The following is a 19,325-nucleotide window of genomic DNA, read 5'->3' as shown; positions in this document are numbered from 1 at the left end:
GGAAGGGACCTCAGGAGGTCATCTAGTCCAACCCCCTGCTCAAAGCAGGACCAATTCCCAACCAATCATAATCACTGTGAAATGTATGGATGGATAGATAACATTTAAGGAGTTGTATCTGTCCTGAAAATTGTTTGCCTCTTGGTTACCTGTCTTAATAATGTGTTTCAGACAGGTTCCTTTCAAGCAGAAGGTAGCAGACTGAAGGGTTAAAATCCATGTGCATTTTATATAACAACCTGGTATATTGATTGTGTCAGCTCTGTTCCAGACCCAAAGTCCAGAGTATGGTCAAGAGACCAGAGGCCTAGCAAATAGTGATCAGCTAAGAGAAAGCTGGGGTAAATAGAAAGCCTTGCTTGCTAAGATAGGCCTGGTCAGCAAATTGCCAGGTGTTGGAGCCAAGAACTAAATAATTATGTCTTATTCAGAGTTGCAGATTGAACAAAGAATCTCTGTTCCTATTGTGTTTGTTTCTTCTGTAGGGAGACATTCTTCCCACAGATCCAAGCTTGAGTTTATGAAAAGTTGGCACATGTCAGTATAAGATACGGCATCCTTCCACCTCCCTTCCAAGGGACCAGTGCCTGCCTTAAGACACACAGAAGACAATCTTTGTTGCCATATACTTTCACTGTTTCTTTGCTTTAACCCCTAAGAATGTACCTGTTGGACAATCAAAGGAGTTACTCCATTCCTATGGACCCCAAATCAGAATTAGGCGGAAGGATGCCGTATCTTATACTGAAATGTGCCAACTTTTCATAAACTCAAGCTTGGATCTGTGGGAAGAATGTCTCCCTACAGAAGAAACAAACACAATATATATATATATAATTCTGATATATATTATATATCATATATTATACTAATAACATTTTATCAAAGTATTAATTAAATGTTAACTTGCTAATTTGAGATCATGGGTGGAGACATTACGTAACCTGTTAACCATTGACTAATGTGCTATCTTGTCTTGCTGCAAAATCTATCCTGGGGTGTGGAACTGCCTACCCCATCACTTTCCCCCCGCCCATGGAAAATCTATATATTCTATTGTAATCAATTGATTGACAGTGTCTCTGGGCCTAATAAGCAAGATGACACTCCGCCAGCACTGTGTGTAATAAACTCCTATGCTTGACCTCTACACGGTGTGGATTTATGTCCTTCACAGACACTTATCTCTGTCTAGTCGTGTGTGTATGTGTGTCTCACAGTGGATAGCTGTCTGCATACTAAGTCAAATGTTAATCAAGAGACTGACATCTCCCAGAGGAAATTTATAGGAAGAAATAAACAACAGGAGGAGATGGTGTTTATGAGTAAAGTCAGTGGATTTGGGGGGTATATCTGTGGATGCAGAGGTACACCCTGGATCCTTCACGGAGGAGGCAAGCTAACAGCATGTCTGTCTTATGAACAGAGGGTCATATCCAAGCCTCGCTGTAAAATGCTGTTTGGACTTTGGATGAGCATTGCTCTATATGACGTGTCAGTATCTAGTTAAGTAAGTCTAGGTTCTAGAAGGTGCATTATGATATTATTTTACCCATAACCATTTGTTTCCACTACTCGTACTTGCTATCACTTGAATCTCTCTGTTTGTTAAATAAACTTCTACTTGTTTTTGCTATAAACATACCAAAGTGTTGTTTCTTAAGTAGAGTAGTGATCTGAGGTGGAAGTGGTAAACTGGTGTGTACTGCTTCTTTGGAAGCAGAGAATCTCTGAATACTGCAAGTGTCCAGTGGAACAGCAGCTGGAAACTCCAGGAAGAGATGCTTGGAGAGTTCAGGGGTTGGAGTGTGCCTAGTGATAACCTGTAAAGAAAGAGCACGGACTTGCACAGGCCTAAAGGGAAGTGCTTATGTTCCCTGTGATCAGTGAAGGCAGGGAGCTGACCTATGGCAGGCACAGACTAGGCTTCCTCATGCTAAGAATAGGTGTAGTAAGGAGCCTGACAACCCTGGCAGAAAGAAAGAAAGAAAGAAAGAAAGAAAGAAAGAAAGAAAGAAAGAAAGAAAGAAAGAAAGAAAGAAAGAAAGTTTTTCTCTCTCTCACTCACTCTCTTGGTCTTTGTTCTTGTCTCCAGGACTTCACAGTTGACTCCAGCTTTCCCCCAGATAGTTCCTTCAGATGACTCCCTCTCAGAACTCTTACCGGACAGAGAGACCTCACTTATGTCCTTCCCTGGTCCTGGTTCTCTCATGTCTGTTGGGTCTAAGAGGCAAGAAGCCTTATATGCTTGTCAGTAGGGCACACAACTAGCAGCAACATTTTAATCTGTAACTACAGCTCCCAATTCTAAAGGGCTGTAAAAGGTGCCCCATGACCCTCTTACACTTTTTCTTAAGAAAAAAAATGCAATTCGTTGTCACAGGAAAACTAACATCTATGGGTTTCAACTAACATTGCCTAATTTGTAGATGTGCTTCCTTTTAATTTGAGGGTGGGAGGGGGAGGAGGGCTGCAATATTTATTGATATCCTTGATCTCAGTACCTGCCACTCCATCTTCCACAGCAAAATAAGTAAATCAATAATCAGCCTTTTTTGTCCCAATAGTTAAATCATATTTCCATGACCTAGTCCTAGACCTAGTAATCTCTCACTTTAATTACTTCAACCTGCTCCACTCTGGGCTCCCACAATCACCCTCGCCCCGCAATCTGACCAGTATCACAGCTACCCACACTAAGATTTCTTCCTTGCTGACTGGACCGCATCATTCTCTTCTTTAGATCCTTCCACTGGCTTCCCATTTCCCACAGTATCAAATTTGATCATGCCATGCTAACCTTCTCAGTGCTCCACAGATCTGCCTTTTGACCTCTTGCCAACTCTCATGACTTTTGATGACTTTTCTCTTAAAGTTCCAGCTGCTGGAGCCATAAGATTATGGACTTGATCCTCTGAAGTGCTGAGTATCCTCACTGAAACCACTGGGAGTAGAAGGTGCTCAGTACATGGCAGGACCAAGCACCTGGAGAGGAGCTGTGAATATGTCAATCTTCAAGTCAACAACAAAGAAACAAACTGAACTGGTACATCTATTGGATAAAACTCAAACTTACCTTCTTGTAACTTTGGTTCTCTACTGCTACCGTACTGACATGTGGAACCATAAACACATCAGAACATAAACACACTTGCCTTGTATTTGACTACAAATTTCTGAATGAGTGCATTCCAAAAACAAACTCCTGAGAATATGTTGGCATATGCAAACCAAAATTCAATCCTCCACCTCTTCTTTACTGCTTCTGCATTGAACAGAGCTCTGGAATGAGGCAGCAGAGAGGGAGGGTCTCTGTGTATGCTTTGGATGATGCACTCATGCTTTATCATCAGTCTTTGAAGGCACAACACCATTGTGTTCTTCTTTGTTTTAGCTTTTGGCTGTTTGTGCATTTACCAAAAGAGGAAAGTTGACTTTTTACAGTCACCTGGTGGTGGTGGGGGGGGATTTGAAAATAAACATTTCATCTCATTAAATACATACTTTCTACATAATAAATATGGGCTCTCCAATTAAGTACTGAAGAGGAGATATTATCTTACTTGGTTTGGGCATTTTCTTAAAAGTTTTCATTGCCAGTAACATCTTGTCTACATGGCACAGCAATATGCAATACAGAGGTGTGATTTCTCAAGCATACAAATGTGTTGTGCATTAATTGGCCCATACAGGCTGGTACACACCAACGTTTCCATAGTGTGCTTTAATATAGTATTACAGCACTATGTTAAAGTGCACTAGAGAACCTTTAGCACACAACTGCATGGTCTACATGGACAAATTAATGGGCAACACCCTAGTGTGCACTGGAAGTCACACCCCCGTAGCATGTCGTGCCACATCATATGGACAAGCTCTTAATGTTTGCTGAACCCAGACTGTTCTGGTTCAGCAAAGACATATAGTTCTTGTATAATGGATAATGAAAACAAATCTACCTGCTAGAAGACTTAAGCTGTATCCAGTATGCTTGCATATACACATATACAGAAAGTGACAAATGTTGAACAAGGGCATCTTAATTTAAAATATACACTAAAGTCCCCCCCAAAAATCCTTGAACTCTTACTCCATTCATTTTTGTTTAATGTTATTAGTGTGTCATTAGCAATAAGTAATGTGGTAGGCAGGCAGCGCTGTAGAAAGAGATCTTTATTAAGAATGCTTGGAAGCCAGAGTAACAAGCAGAAGCTCTACAGTGTCATGTGCAAGAAGCCTGTGCCCAGCTCATATTCCCAAATCCATGGCATCACAGAAAACTAAGTCCCTTGTGATACCTGATTCTCTTTCTCCAGTCTACTCATCATACTATATATAGTACATGGGAGTTTTCAGCCAATCAGATATCTAAGCATTCCCATCCTAAAATGTCATCATAATTGCCAGAAAATAGACAGTGCCACTTCAGAAGATGTTCTCATATAGAGAATATAGTGTGTTCAATTTGAACTTCAGAAGTACTTGAAATCAGCCTTGGTTAGAGTATGGCATGTATCCACATCAAAAAAAGGTGTGCTCTTTGGTCCATAAATTTTCTGTGATATAGCACATAGAAAACAAATAACATTTTTCATAAGTTTGTAGGACCAATAATATTAATGATGCACCTGAGTTCCAGTTTACACAGCTCTTAAAAAATCTTTCAACATTTTATGAAATATTTTTGCTCTGCAGCAGTATCAGCACATTTTCTCAATCTGCCATTTGTAGCCAGTCTAAAGCTGGATCCTGGCCTGTTGGGGCATGTCACTCAGGAAAAAAACTTTGCATCTGACTAGCTGAGCCTATCCCATGTCATCAAGAGTTTCATTCTTGTTCATTTTCTCTTTATTTTGCAGAGAGAAGCTTTGTGTTAGTTGGACCCTCTGATCCAACTGGATGATCAGATTTTTTTTTCTTTTCATCCTGTTTCCATCAGGCTATGGTAGACAGTTGCCTAATAACTTATTACCTTCAGTAATTCTTCCAATTAGTGGGAGCTGTCTCATTATTATTTCAGATTTTACTTCACATCATTATATCTCTGTTTTAGAGAAGGAAAAATCACTTGAGATAAGAATCTCTTGTTTCATCAGAAGTGAGAATTAGTCTCATTCAGTGATGGAAATGGCCAAAAAAAAATTACAAACAGAACTACATTCTGGATCACTTCTTTTGTCTCCTGGTTTCTGAGTCTTTAATGTGCACTCAAGTTCATGTTTTCAGACTTTTCTGTGCAAAAATAACGACTAGAAACATACTTTTCATAAAAAAAAGAAAACCTGAGAATTTCCTGTCATCACTTGATTCCAGGAGCTAGGGTTTAAGAAAAAAACATCAAATATCATGAGACTCATGATAAAAATTCTGAGAATTCGCAACACATAGAACACCAGGAACAACGAGGTTGCCGTAGTCAAATCATTATATTAATTAAGGCATAGGCAAGTAAACTAACTATAAGAACAAAGATATGACAAGAAGAAAAATAAATCCAGGATTTCATCAGTTGGATACTGTAAGAGAAAGCAAGTGAGGAGTGAAATACAAAAGCAGGATTTCAGGCCTTAGGAACAAGAAGACTGGAGATACCGTCAACCATAATGGAAAAGAAAGTTAGTGGGGAGGACTTGGGAGAAAAAGACCAATAGCTCAGGCGATAATTAAAGTGTGATCAAAGAGACAGAAGGAGAGCAAGGGTAGGGCAGGGGCATGAAAGCCAGGAGAAGACAGGACATTGTGTAAAGTATAATCTACAGTGTCAAGAGCAGCAGAAAGTTCAGGGAGTAGGAGGTAGAGGCTTTTAAATTTGGCCAGGAAAGGGTCACTGGAGACTCTTGTGCGAATGGTTTCGGTGGAGTGTGGGGATATGGGGACGGGAGGCAGAAGGTACACTGGAAATAATCTAGTAATGAGTTGGCAGTGTGGAAGGTTCAATTTGTGGAAGTTCAAATCGGAGATGTTTACGGAAAAGGGAATAAGGATAGCATCAAGGGATGTTAGTAGCTGAGAGGGGATGGAGTGAAGAGCACAGATGGAGGGTTTGGAAGTCCTTTATTTGTATACCTATAATACCCCATCCCACAGCATCCTTCTACACATTTGACCTATGCCTTTAATGTCTGTTAGCATACTGCAGGCATACTGACTACATTCTGTCAATATAATAGGCAAAGCCACGTGTTTGCCCTATGAATTTGTCTTATAGCAATATAGAGTGCATTGTAGCTTTTGTAGATCTAAGACATCAACTTATTTTTCTGTAGGGTTAATATACATTGTCCTGGTTTCCCCCATTCCTTTTGTTCTCTATTTTTGTTTCCTTAGACGGAGGAGCACTTCTGAATAACATAAGAGCCTATAACAGATTCTTCCTGACAACTGCATTAGTACTAAATAGCCTGAGATCAGGATGCCTAATGGAACTGACAAACTCATCACTAGTCTTTATGGCAAAGAGGTCAGCAAATGATTTTGCAACACTTAGTACAAATCCATAAAAATAATCCTCTTTTGCAGGAAAAAAAAATGTCGTATCGTCCTTAAGAACAAATCCTCGGTTCTTTATTATACAAAGCATCTACAGTTGGCATGCTTCTATGAATTAGCTAGCAATGTTGTCTACTTGTATTAACAAGGCTGCCCGTGAGAAAATAAGAATGAGGAAAGCATCATTCCCACCCTAGGTTGATATCAAAAGATCACTGACAAGTGAAGTATCTTTCCTTACTTTAAAAAGGCCTTATCTCAGACCATGCCTATATACATTAAAAGCAGCGCTCTTCCTAGCTCAGTGAGAGTTTGTCTAATGAAAAAGTTGGGAAAAAACAAACAAACAGAAAATATTATGACCTGCTTTCCCAGCCTGCCTCGTAAATTGAGCCTTTTATCAGGTACAGGCCACAAAAAGGAAGTAAGGGTCCTATCCTTACTGGTAGCTTCATGTGAGGTGCAGCATGTCCCATTCTAACAATTAAGGTACATATATGGCCCTGTCGTCATTGTATCTAAGCGCCTGACAAACTTTAATGCATTTATTCTCGCAACACCCTTGTGACATAAGGAAGAACTATTATATCTCATTTACAGATGAGGAAATCGGCAGAGAGCTACTAAGGGCCTAAAGAGTCAGAGAAGCATCTAGTGGGATTTTCAAAAGCAGCTTGGTGCCTAACTCAAAATTGATTTCAGACCCATGGGCTTGTCTACACAGAGAGTTAGTGCTCAGTAAGCCAGGGTGTGACTTTACTGTGCATGAGCTTGCCACACACTTTGACATATTCTCATTTCAAAGACAAGTACACCAACCACACTAAAAGCAGCAAAGAGTCCTGTGGCACCTTATAGACTAACAGACGTATTGGAGCATGAACTTTCGTGGGTGAATACCCGCTTCATCATCCATGCATCTGACGAAGTGGGTATTCACCCATGAAAGCTCATGCTCCAATACGTCTGTTAGTCTATAAGGTGCCACAGGACTCTTTGCTGCTTTTACAGATCCAGACTAACACGGCTACCCCTCTGATACTTGACAACCACACTAAGGAACTTTTAATACACATCAGTAGTGCCCATATGGCCAGTTAACGTGCTGTAGAGTGGCTTGCCAGGCACTAGCTCTCCAGGTTGACAAGCCCTGATTGTCCTGTCTATAGAAACACAGTAGCAAGTGTCCTAATCATTAAACTACCTCTCCTGATTTCAGTGAGAGTAGAGGTGTGGCCAATACCCCTCAAGAGATGCTCAGAACCATACAGGATCTTGTCTTATCTTATTTATTAGCTGCTCAACCCTTAAATTATCTGTTTTTTTCTGTTCTCAGCTCTTCTCAGAACAATGGAGAAACCTGCGCACCCCGAGCATTTTGTCACTCCTGGGTGGAAGCAAGTAGAAGTTTCCCAGTGTGCAGAGTGCTTCATCAGATCATCGGGCTCCAACAGTGCCCAGCTCTCTCAAAAATCAAGCAGCAACTCCAAGCTGCAAAACACTCAGGGGAGGAAAGGAGGTCCAGAGGCACAGCCAACAATGTGCATTTCAGATGAATATTTCACCTCCATTTTTCAAGTTCACAGCAAAAACCAACCAAACTAAACCCTAGTGTGCTTCAGCTGGAAGCCAGCCTTCAAAGACACGACAAAAAAACTAAAAGGTACAGTTCATAGGGAGAAATAGTTTAAAAGCATAAAATCCCTCTGTGGTTCAACAGCATCGCAGAGGTGATAATTAACTAAATAAATAAGATGAATTTCTAGAGGCTCCCTTTAATTTTTTTTCATTGCTTCATTAAAACTTGTTCTTTGGTAACAAAGAAAAATCCTCAACAACAATAGCAAAATGCTGCCTTCTTCAGTATTTCAGCAGAAGGATGAGTGCTTTAGTTCGCTTGGCCAAAAAAATGAGAGAGAGAGAGAGATATGCTTCAAGTGGCTGTCTTGCATTTTTCTGGTGCAGGGTACATTAAGCATTCCTTAGGTGACTGTAGACTTTCCGACTCCATTGACAATGTTAATAGACCAGTACGATGACTGGAAGACACAATAAAGAGCTATTCTAGAAGTCTCTAATGACTATAATGAGCAGCCATAATCATTTTACTCATGGTACAATGCCATTTTAAATATGTTTTGTACTTCTTAAAGTTCAAAATAAATTTGTAAATGTGACATTTTGCTGCTCATTTTCCTAACTGCAGTCATAGTAAATTAATCGTACATCTGCAAAAGGACAGACCAGCTAATGTCCAAGCACTGACTGCTTGACACTGCTGTCATCTTTCTGTCATTAATATTTTTATTCAGCATAACCAAGTTTGGTCAACAGACATTAGTGGTCTTTGAAGAAATGGATAAAAGAAATGCTTGATTACAAAAAGGGCTCCCACCAGGCAGTATGTGTTTACACAACTGAAAGACTGCGCTTTATCTGCACAGAGGAAAATCCATACCAAAATCATCACATTGTGGCACGCAGGGATGTCAATGCAACATCAGCTGGTAAATGCCACCATCTTTCTGTAGCTATTATATATGTTGAATGTTCAAGGTACTAAAATGAGGTTGTATACTTTTTGTGGGAACAGGCGCTAACATGACCACGTACCAGGGGTGAAAGTAACTTAAAGGACTTACCAGTACGCAGAGTAGCCAGGTGGAGTGGTGGCTCTGGGCCCCTGGAAGGGGTGGGGCCTCAGGTGGAAGGGGTGGGGCTGGGGCCAGACTCCCCCACCCAGCCCTTCAGCACTGCTCGGCCCACACTGCCCGTGGCTCCTGCAGCGATTTAAAGGTCCTGGGGTTCCGGCCACTGCTGGGAACCCCAGGCACTTCTAAATTGCCGGGCCCTGGGGCAACTGCCCCTTTTGCCCCCCCCTCAGTCAGCGGCCCTGCCAGCATGGTGCTTAAAGCGCTGCTGTGGCACGATTTAACAAAGGCTGTGTACTGGCCTGTATCGGCAGCCACTCTCGTACCAGTATGCCATACCGGCCCACTTTCACCTCTGCCACGTACACACATACACACAGATGCAGACACACAATCACATACAATACTCTTATCATTAGAGATCCAGCACTCTGCATCATGCTCTGTAGCAGCTCAGGGACTCTCTGATTCTATTAGCACCTCTATAGTTCCCAGGTTACTGCTGTATGGTGACCTTAAAAAGACACATGGTTACAATGATTAAGTGTCATGAATGGACAAAGGTTTTGATGGTTAATTACCAATAGTCACCAACAGTATTAACATCTGGATGAGACCAATGTCGTGACAATCACCACAGTTTTCTGAATAAACCATGAAATGCATGTAAATCTGATCTGAACTGAGTGATTCCCCAGAGGAAACTTGAATCTACTGGGTTGGTGATGTATATGGTTGAAAGGGTACAGAGCATGTATGCTGGATAAAGTGAAAAAGCTAGACATTTACAACACCATGAGTGATGACTATCCTAAAAACAGAGAGACAGAAGAAGGCCAAAATGTAACACTGTCATTTAGGTGTGATCACCTGTCACTCAAAATTCTGACTGCAGAGACTGCTACAAAGGAGGAAATTAGAAAAACACAAATGAGAGAGAATTAAAGCATTCATTAAACAGTGGTGTGGGCTAAGGCTTAAGTTATTGCAACCAGAGGGGGAGCTGGTAGCAACCCCTATATTTAAATAGCCTAAAAATCTCCATTATGACCAGTTTCTTGCAACCTTTTTTTCGGAAGCTGTAAGACCTCCTATAGTTGCAGCTGGCCATTGAAATTTGGAAGAAGGAAAGTGTGACACAGATGCCCATTTGTGGTTCATTACTTTGTCAACAACTCTTGTCCAGACTGACATACTCATTACACCTCACGCACTTGTGTCATGATATTTATTTAAAAGGTGACATGCAATATAACATCTGAAATCTAATAAGACACAGGTCATTAATGTCACTGTGAAATGCCTGTAACAACTCAGTAGGTTAAATTATGGATACTCTCCGATATTATGTCCTGGAGACAAACAGACAAAGGTGACAAAACAGATTTTTTCTATATAAAGTGGAAAGAAAATAGGATGGAAGATTCCCTGTCCAGGAAAGAGGGCTCTGTCCTGTTGCCTCCAGGTCAGCCAGTTGCTAACCCTCCTGCAGCTCTGTAAGGGGAGAGGTCTGACCCTGAGCATGCCTAGATTCACATCCTACTCACTATTGTAATAATCTTTGTAGAAAATATGCCTCGTGAGGTATCATTTGACAATGGTAACTCACTGGTTTCTAATATTCTTGCATGATATAAGTACATGCTGTGCATTAAGAGTTATGGAATTATAAATAGTGAGTTTAAACCAGGCAAGTCAGGGGGAGTTGGTAACCAGCTCTGTCCTAAACAAATAAATGTATTGTATTATGTGCTCCTCTGACCAGCCTAGTCAGCAGGCAGAGACAATGAAAGTCTGTTTTAAATATCAGGTAAACAAAGCTACCAAGCAAACAAGCTGGGGAGGAAACAGCATGGTGTTTACACCCAGTAGAAGACAGAAGTTTAGTCTGGGTTTTTACTTTTCAAAGAATCCATTGCAAAGGTTTACTGGTTTACAAAGATGAAAGAGGGGCAGAAGCTCAGGTGATAAGTATTGAATCAACTGTTTGTATACAACATTAATGTATTGTAAGAGTGTACAGAATGAGGTCTTTTCTGAAAGCTAATGACCCGCTTGCAATTAATATCATTGTGACATTTTTGTATTAACACTGTACAAGGAAATATGGATACTGAATTATATTATGCTTTAAAGTCTGTGGCCAAACAGGGAGAAGAAACAGGTTCCCTCTGAGGAGAGAACACAACTCTTTACCTGTAGCAGCAAAACAAAGTATAGCAGCCAGGATTGAAGGGCAAGTGGTGACAACTCCTTACTAGCATGGATTGCACCCCAACCTCACCACAGAAAGTCCTTGGGCTAGAGAAATACTTTTCATTTAAATCAAAAGCAGGACCCATACCACCAAAAAAGCATCGGCCTCAGACAACAACACTGCACCATGAACACCAGGAGCATCTAGCCTGGATGCTGAACAAACAGGGGAGAGAAGATGGAAAGGGCTGGGCTAGGATGGACCTGACAATACCAAAATCCACCACATGGCCTCAGCTGCCCATAACCACCCTTCTGGAAGCACCATCATCATCTCTTGCAGGTGGGATTGTTACAGTTGCACATAATTTTTATTTAAACCCAGGAAATTGCATGCAAAAAACTTTAAAAGAAGGTTATTTAGGTGACAAAACCAAACATTCAGAAATCAGGAAAGCTTAATACTTCCCCATTGTGAATATGCATGATAACATCTTTAAATATATGATCACATGCTATATTTCCCACAAGACCCTTGTCTCATTCAGTACACAGGATGGATGGTACAGTGCACAGGATGGGAATGAAGCAGCTGTTCCTTTTTTATTCTTGTCCTTTTTTTTAATCATTATGCAATTCCTGCCTTTTTCACTACACAGCATCCAAACTGTGCACTGAAGATCGAATTATTGATTCCTTCATGGTCTTTTTCTAAGGCCATGCAATATCTAACCACATCAAAAATATTAGTGAATGTATCCCCCTCTCCTCCAAGATCTCTTTGAGAAAAAAATAGCATTATCATCTCCATCTTACAGATGGGGAAAATGAGACAAAATGTGCCTGAGGCCACATAGGGAATTGGTGACAGAGACAGGATCACGACTTAGGACTTCCTGAGTTCCATCACTGCTCATTCCTCCAGACCACACTGCTTTATTGCCAGAGATGCTGAGAACCCACAGCTCCTGTCAACTTCAGCATGAGAGCTCAGCACTTCACATCGCTTAATGCACTACTGAAAGGCACTCAGATGCTCCGGTGTAAGCACCTGTAAAGAACAGAATTCTGTAAATAGGGCTCCAGAGCCAAGTTCTACAAAGGGATTAAGTGTCCAACTCCAAAATTTAGATCTCAAAACCCTTATCCAGCTGCCAGCCAATCCCTGTAAATGCCCGAGTTTCCACTGTAAAGTCAGCTAAATTTCTTCAGCTCAGCATGCACTCAGCCGCCTAAGTCCTGACACTTTGCTGCTGAAGTACGGGTGAGATCTTCAAACAGGGCATTCCTCTACTTTTCTCTCCTATGAGTAGTAGTGCAATTCTGCTCTTGGCCTGATGTGGAGCAGGAACCTGAACCCTGGTCATCTCTCTCTCAAGAAATGGCCCTAACCATTGAGCTATGGGGCATTCTAGCTTAGGGTTTTCCACTTGAGGGTTCAAATCTCTGCTTCACTTCAGGCAGAGAAGCCATTTGAACCGAGGTCTCTCATATGGTGCGTGAGCGCTCTAATCATGGGGCTAAAGTATATCGAGGAGAGGAACCACCTTCGCCTCCATTTTTTTTTGCAAGAAAGAGCTTAGGTGCTTAAATCCCAGCTGCGAATTCTGAGTGGGGATAGGTGTCTCCTTCCAAGTGCTTGCAAACACACAAGGAGACAGAATTCAGGTTGCACAGGCAGTTTAATTTCTAGCATTTCTCAATGTTCAAGCGTTTGCCTTTGCAACCTAAATAATGCTCTTTTAACAAAGATATTTGGTATGTAATGATATACAAAACAGTGATATTTATATATTGACATATTTAAAGATAAATCTTGGGCTGTACCTAAGGCTGAAATAACGTTGTTCTGTGTGATTCCAGCAGGGTGACAAAGGACCAGAATTAAAATGGGAATTCGCATTGCCTGAGAAATGTCAAGCACTGACTCCACGAGCAATTCATGGCCATGAAGCCACATTTATTTATTTTCCCTTTAGCATTGGGCTAAGCTGATTTAACTAAGCAGGCAAGTACCCAGCCAATTTATATCTCCCCCTTAAAGAAAACAAATGCAATGAAACCTCTCCATTAATGGAAATGGAGAGGAGATGATGGTCCTGTCTGGATGAAAAGTACTCAGAGCTTTATCCTGATCTCAATTTATAGTGCAAAACAAGTGTAAGTTATTCCTGGTTAACAATAGTGTAAGAAATATAAATACCAGCCTCCTGATTTTACAGTGAGCATAGACAGGCATGTACAAAGACTTTTAATTTTAGTATTTGGCAGCTAGATACCAGAGAGACTCATGCACTTGTGACACAGAGAGATAGATATTGAAAGACTTTAAGGCCCAGAATAGGGTTGTATTCTCACTGAAGTTAACTTGTTTCTTGAGAATTTTGCATCTCTTAGCCTTATGGGATTGAGCCAAGAGTCAGTGAAGCACATACATAAGTCCCCCCCATTCAGCAAAGCACACCCATTAATTTCAATGGGACTTAAGTGCATGCTTAAAGTTAAGTATGCCCTTAAGTGCTTTGCCGAATCAGGCAGTCTTAGTTTCAGAAAACAGCAATTTAGAAATGGAGGGAGAGGATTATGCAGCTAGTTGACAAATTAATGTAGTACTACACAATTTAAATCTAGGCTTTGATTATTGCTTTGGAATAAAAAATATTGGGCATGCATAATGTATTCAGGAACAACAAATCTGAAATATTGCTGCCTCAATGGAGTTTGATATAAAATCTAGGCTTTATTAGAACTGGGGAAAGTGTTGTAAAACCTAATATTAAAAGAAACTCTCCATGAACTACAAAAATAACAAGTAAAACAATCAATAAAACAGTTTTGTTTTTATTTAAATATTTTCATGAAGTGTTTAGAATCCAACACTGGAGTGAGAGCTAAGCAAACTATTCAGAGTGAATATTTCATTCCATGCATGTAGCCCTTTTATTCTGTTCATAAGTTGTCCACAGATAGATTTTGACTTTTGACAATTAGTCTGTTGTTCATGACTGTTCAATGGTAAATTAATCTAAACAAATTTCAGCCTATGGGTTGTTTGTGGAATACACACTTTGCATTTTCAGCCACTGACTACTTGTTCTTTGGGATGGGTAATTGGTCCCATGGTATTGTGTCTTCTCATTCATTAAGTAACTGAGATTTATTAACAAGTAATGGAAGAGATTTCAAGTTGGCTATGTGAATGATTTCAGCATGAACCTGCATATGAATAAGTATTTGAATGAGAATCTGAGAGACTTTCACTTTATGTAAACATGCTTGCAAATAAATAAAATCACTCATATCAATATTCACCGAAAACTCATTAAATAAAAAGCTTCAAATACCATATATGTGAATTAGTTAATTTCATTCAAATAAATGTTTGTGGATATTTTTAAAGCTCTTGTATGGCTCTAACTGCAGCACTGAGGATGTATATTGAGAAAGTGTAAAAATAGCTAGAAATCAGTTTTAAACAAAACAAAACTAACTAATCTTCCTTAGAGGCGGGGATATTTGGAAAGTGCCTAGCACATTGTGGTGGTATAATATGTAAATATATAACAAACAAACAAACAGATAGTAATTGTCCAAGATGAATGAAATGCAAGAAGTCAACAAAACCAAAAATGGTAAGAAGTAAGTTGGATTTTAAAATTCCTTCAGTTTTAATTGTGTAATGTCTTATTAGTAACATTGGTAGGACTTCTTTTCCAATTTATTATTTTAAACCCATATGTATGCATAGTAATATGCTAAGCATAATATATGGGGTTTATTTCTAAACTCAGTTAGGTGGGTGTAAAATTGCAATATCAGATTTATGCCATACTATTGAGGGCATGGTCCCTTTAAGCTTGCATGCAATGATTACATACAGTACTTAAACAAAATTAACAGATTTTCAAAAGCTCTATCCATTATATCTTTGCAAATAAACTTAAATGCAAAGTCATGTCACCGCAAACAGAAGACATTTGTACAAGGATCCCATAATCAAGTTAATTCTTAGCAAATATCAGCAAGTATAAACCAGTTGACATTTTTTCGGTCACAGGAAAACAATTTGGCTTGTGAAAGCATTGCATAAGTAATGCAAACAAATCTTCAACATTTTCAAGATGTAGACAATATATCTTGTAAATCTGTACCTATCCCAGTGGGATAGAACATTCACGGCAATAAATCTGGACAATTACTGGTATAAAAAATTAGCAAGTAGGAATAATTCCTTGAACAAAAACACTCAGCATTATTTTTGTTAATGTTGTTCTAATTACTTATGGCTGAGACCACGGTCATCATCTGGCTTGTGTTGAAATCAAGGAGAGTAGGATCGAGCACAATATTTGTTATATAAAAGCATTGACCCCCTATTCCCAAATATGGGAGAATGATAAGGTAAATGGGATCATTCTCTACAACCTTATGAAACATTTAAGTGACTGGAGACAGGGGCGGCTCCAGGCCCCAGCACGCCAAGCGCGTGCTTGGGGCGGCATGCCGCGGGGGGCACTCTGCTGGTCCCCGGGAGGGCGGCAGGCGGCTCTGGAGGACCTCCCGCAGGCGTCCCTGTGGAGGGTCCGCTGGTCCCGCGGCTCCGGTGGACCTCCCACAGGCGTCCCTGCGGAGGGTCCGCTGGTCCCGCAGCTCCGGTGGACCTCCCACAGGCGTCCCTGTGGAGGGTCCGCTGGTCCCGCAGCTCCGGTGGACCTCCCACAGGCGTCCCTGCAGAGGGTCCACTGGTCCCATGGGTTCAGTGGAGCATCCGCAGGCATGCCTGCGGGAGGTCTGCCGGAGCCGTGCTTGGGGCAGCAAAATGGCTAGAGCCGCCCCTGACTGGAGATAAGAGTTCGCTGAAAAATGGCATTTGTTTTCCACAATCCCAGCAGTTTAACAATGGGATTGGGGAAGGATTTAAATTTGGGGAGATTTCCAGGGCACTAGAGGAGTGGGTTAGATCTAAAGGCAGTCCATCTGGTCTCCCCAGTGAAGTGATACAGGGAGATGGGGACCAGGTGGAAAAGAAACTCCAGCAAATAGTATTAGACAAGAAATACACAAAAAAGAAATACCCCCCCATGTTATTAAATTACAGTATAGAAGTGTCTCCTAAAGAGTAATTCAGTAACATAAGGGTAATAGAGGGAGGTACTTTTGATCACTATGTAAAAGAATGCTTGACAAAGCACAGCAGAGGTATGTTGAATGTCACTGAAACTTTAAAAAATAAGATTCTTGGGTGATCATCAAGAGAAGAAGAATTGTAGCTAAAGAATGAGTGCAAAAAAGCACCAAGATCAGCTCAGAACCATGGAAAGAAATGGGTTTTTGGAAATAAGTCAGTCATTTAAAGGAAGAGAGTGAGGAGTTAAAGGGAGCATTTATGCAGCTGTTAAAAACTTTAGAATGCTGAAAGGATTAAGCAGGCTGGTGTCATAAAAGTATTGGACATAACATTAAATAAGAAGGGGAAAAAGAATGCTTGGTTTGATAATAAAACATGGAAGCAGTCTCATCTAGTGGAACCCTGGTAGTCAAACAAATTATGCAAAGGGAGGTCAGGCGATGACAACTATCACCACTATGCTTTCATTCCCAGGAATCTTTACGGTCATTCGGAAGGAAAACGGGCCCTTTCACTGAAGGAATGATCTGTAAATATTGTACATGGCTGCTGTAGGCAGAGAGACAATCTGATTTGAATCATTTGACTATGGACAATTTAGTCTAAATCACTAAAAGGAAACAAGGGACTCCCATCTGAACTTCACAATCCTTACTTGTGCATCTGGAGACAGTCATCTGGGTTCAGTAGCATACAAAATAATTACAAAACCTAGTTGGCACAGATGCTGTGGCAAGTAAACAAGCATTCAACAGAAGCTAGCAGCAGAGGTACTGCAGTGGTGGGCAACGTGCAGTCCGCGGGCCACACACAGCCCATCAGGCTAATCTGATGGCAGGCCACCAAACCGTGTGTTTACATTTGCATGGCCACCCACAGCTCCTAGTGGCCGGGGTTCACTGTTCCAGGCCAATGGGAGCTGCAGGAAGTCGTGCAGGCTGGAAGGGATGTGCTGGTCACCGCTTCCCTAAGCTCTCATTGGCCAGGAATGGCAAACCGCAGCCACTGGAAGCTGCGGGTGGCTGTACAAATGTAAATACACTGTCTGGTGGCCCACGAGCACAGGGGTCCCCCACCTCGGGACCGGTACCCCGCCGCTGCCTGTAGGGAACCGGCCCGGCCGACCAGCCACAGCGCAAGCGCGGCGGCGGGGGGCGCCCCCCCCCCCCCCCCCCCCAGCGCGTGGAGGGGGGGGGGGCGGGGCTCGGCTCAGCTGGCTCCTGCCTCCGCTCGGCGTGGCCCCCCCCCCCCCCCCCCGCCCCCTCTGAGGGGACGGGGGCCGGGGGAGCCCCCGGAACCGCTGCAGCTGCCTGGCGCAGGGCTGAGGGAGGCTGAGGGAGGGGGGGGGTAATGGGGCGGGGGGGGGGGAGGGGGGGGGGGCGGTGGGGGGGGGGACAAGGAGACAATCAGGGGGCAGAGAGAGGGGGGGGGGGGGGGGGGAATGGGGGTTGTGTGGGGGTGGGTCAGGATCTGTCAGGACTCAGCGGGGGGGGGGGGTGGGCGGGGGGGGGGGGGTGGCGGGGGGGGGGTGGGTGGGGGGGTGGGTGGGGGGGGGGGGGGGGGGGTGGGGGGGGGACAGGGAGGGGATTCTGGGGGGGGGGGGGGGGGGGGGGGGGGGGGTGGGGGGGGGTGGGGAGGGGGGGGCAGGGCTCCATTATTTTGCATTATATATTATAATATAATTTTATATAATACAATAATAATAATAATAAATAATAAAAATAAAAAAAAAAATAAAATAATCCCATCCAAACCATCCCCACAGGTTTTTTTCCCTTTTTTTTGGTCCCTGGTGCCAAAAAGGTTGGGGACCGCTGCACCAGCAGATTACCCTGATGGGCATGTGCTTGTTACATGAACAAGCATCTCTGCCAGAAGTAGCATCTAGAGTATTGTATTTTGAAAATCAACAAAGAAAGAATTTACTGGTACAGAGTTTTAAACTATTTTGTATGCATTATGTTGTAAATGTTTTCCAATGTACAAGATAAAGTTAATTTCCTATTATCAAGCTGCTGGAGTAGTTCCTGAGCGTGAGTGCGAACTCAAGGCAGACTGCCAAGAAACAGGACACAAACCCCAAGTTGGCTGTGAGTTTTATACTTAGATTTCACCAACCAAGTACAAAGTTTGAACATCTCAAGCACTGTAACAGCATAACCATGGAGTCACAGACAATCCCCTGGAGTACTCTGGTCTCTCCTGTAACCCAGGGAAAATTGCCTTTGTGATAGATGGTCCCTTATACCAAAAATCACAGTAATATTCAGGTTACTCCCAGTCCCAAAGGACCATTCACTTACCCCAGGTCAATTGCACCTTAGACCTCATATCAAAGATAACTCAGAAATAAGAGTTATTTACAAGGTTAAAGCAGGTAAACATACACACAAAAATGAGTTACAGTGTTAGGTTGAAAAAGGAAATAGAAAGCTTGCATATCTCTGCAGCTTCTATGTCCTTTAGAGCTAACCTAAGTCAAGCAGCTTGGGGATCCCTTCCTTATTACTCCTGAGGGAGTGGGGGCAGGAAGAGCATTCTGCACCAAAAATTAAAAATAATGTGTGCACAATATTAAAAATTCTGCAAAATTCTGCATAATATGCCCGTTTTAATTATTCTTGTAATTTATTTCAAATACCTGCCAGCAAGTATGTCTGTAACAATACAGACACACATAAAAATTCCCCCAGGAGTGGAGAGTTAAAGAAACCCATATGACAACCCAGTTCCTGTTTCTCTGCCTCCTTCCCTTCTGAGTCCAGTGGGCCCTAGTGGTGGCTAGCAGCACTACAGCCCATTTCTGTGGGGAAAGGAAATTCTGCGCACATGTTAATTTCTGCAAAATTCTGCATTGCGCA

At 42.0% G+C, this 19,325-nt stretch overlaps 1 protein-coding gene across 2 annotated transcripts in view; it reads right to left on the bottom strand.

Annotated features, from left to right (window-relative positions):
- The window catches only part of CNTN5 (contactin 5), a 965,708-nt gene that overhangs the window by 837,000 nt on the left and 109,383 nt on the right, over window positions 1-19,325 (bottom strand). The window contains exons 1-2 of one of the 2 annotated variants that reach the window (XM_039485709.1): window positions 2,801-2,933; window positions 2,069-2,223 (exon numbers count right to left, since the gene is read on the bottom strand). The exons of the other annotated variant lie outside the window; for it this stretch is intronic. The gene's annotated coding sequence lies outside the window, so the exon portion shown is untranslated. Of the gene's footprint in view, window positions 1-2,068; window positions 2,224-2,800; window positions 2,934-19,325 lie in introns of those variants that run through there. 2 annotated transcript variants of the gene reach the window in all.

Source organism: Mauremys reevesii, linkage group 1 (genome assembly GCF_016161935.1).
Source record: "Mauremys reevesii isolate NIE-2019 linkage group 1, ASM1616193v1, whole genome shotgun sequence".
Taxonomy (NCBI): Eukaryota; Metazoa; Chordata; order Testudines; family Geoemydidae; genus Mauremys; species Mauremys reevesii.
Note: the sequence above shows the minus strand (reverse complement) of the source record. Positions and strands in the feature narration are given on the sequence as shown.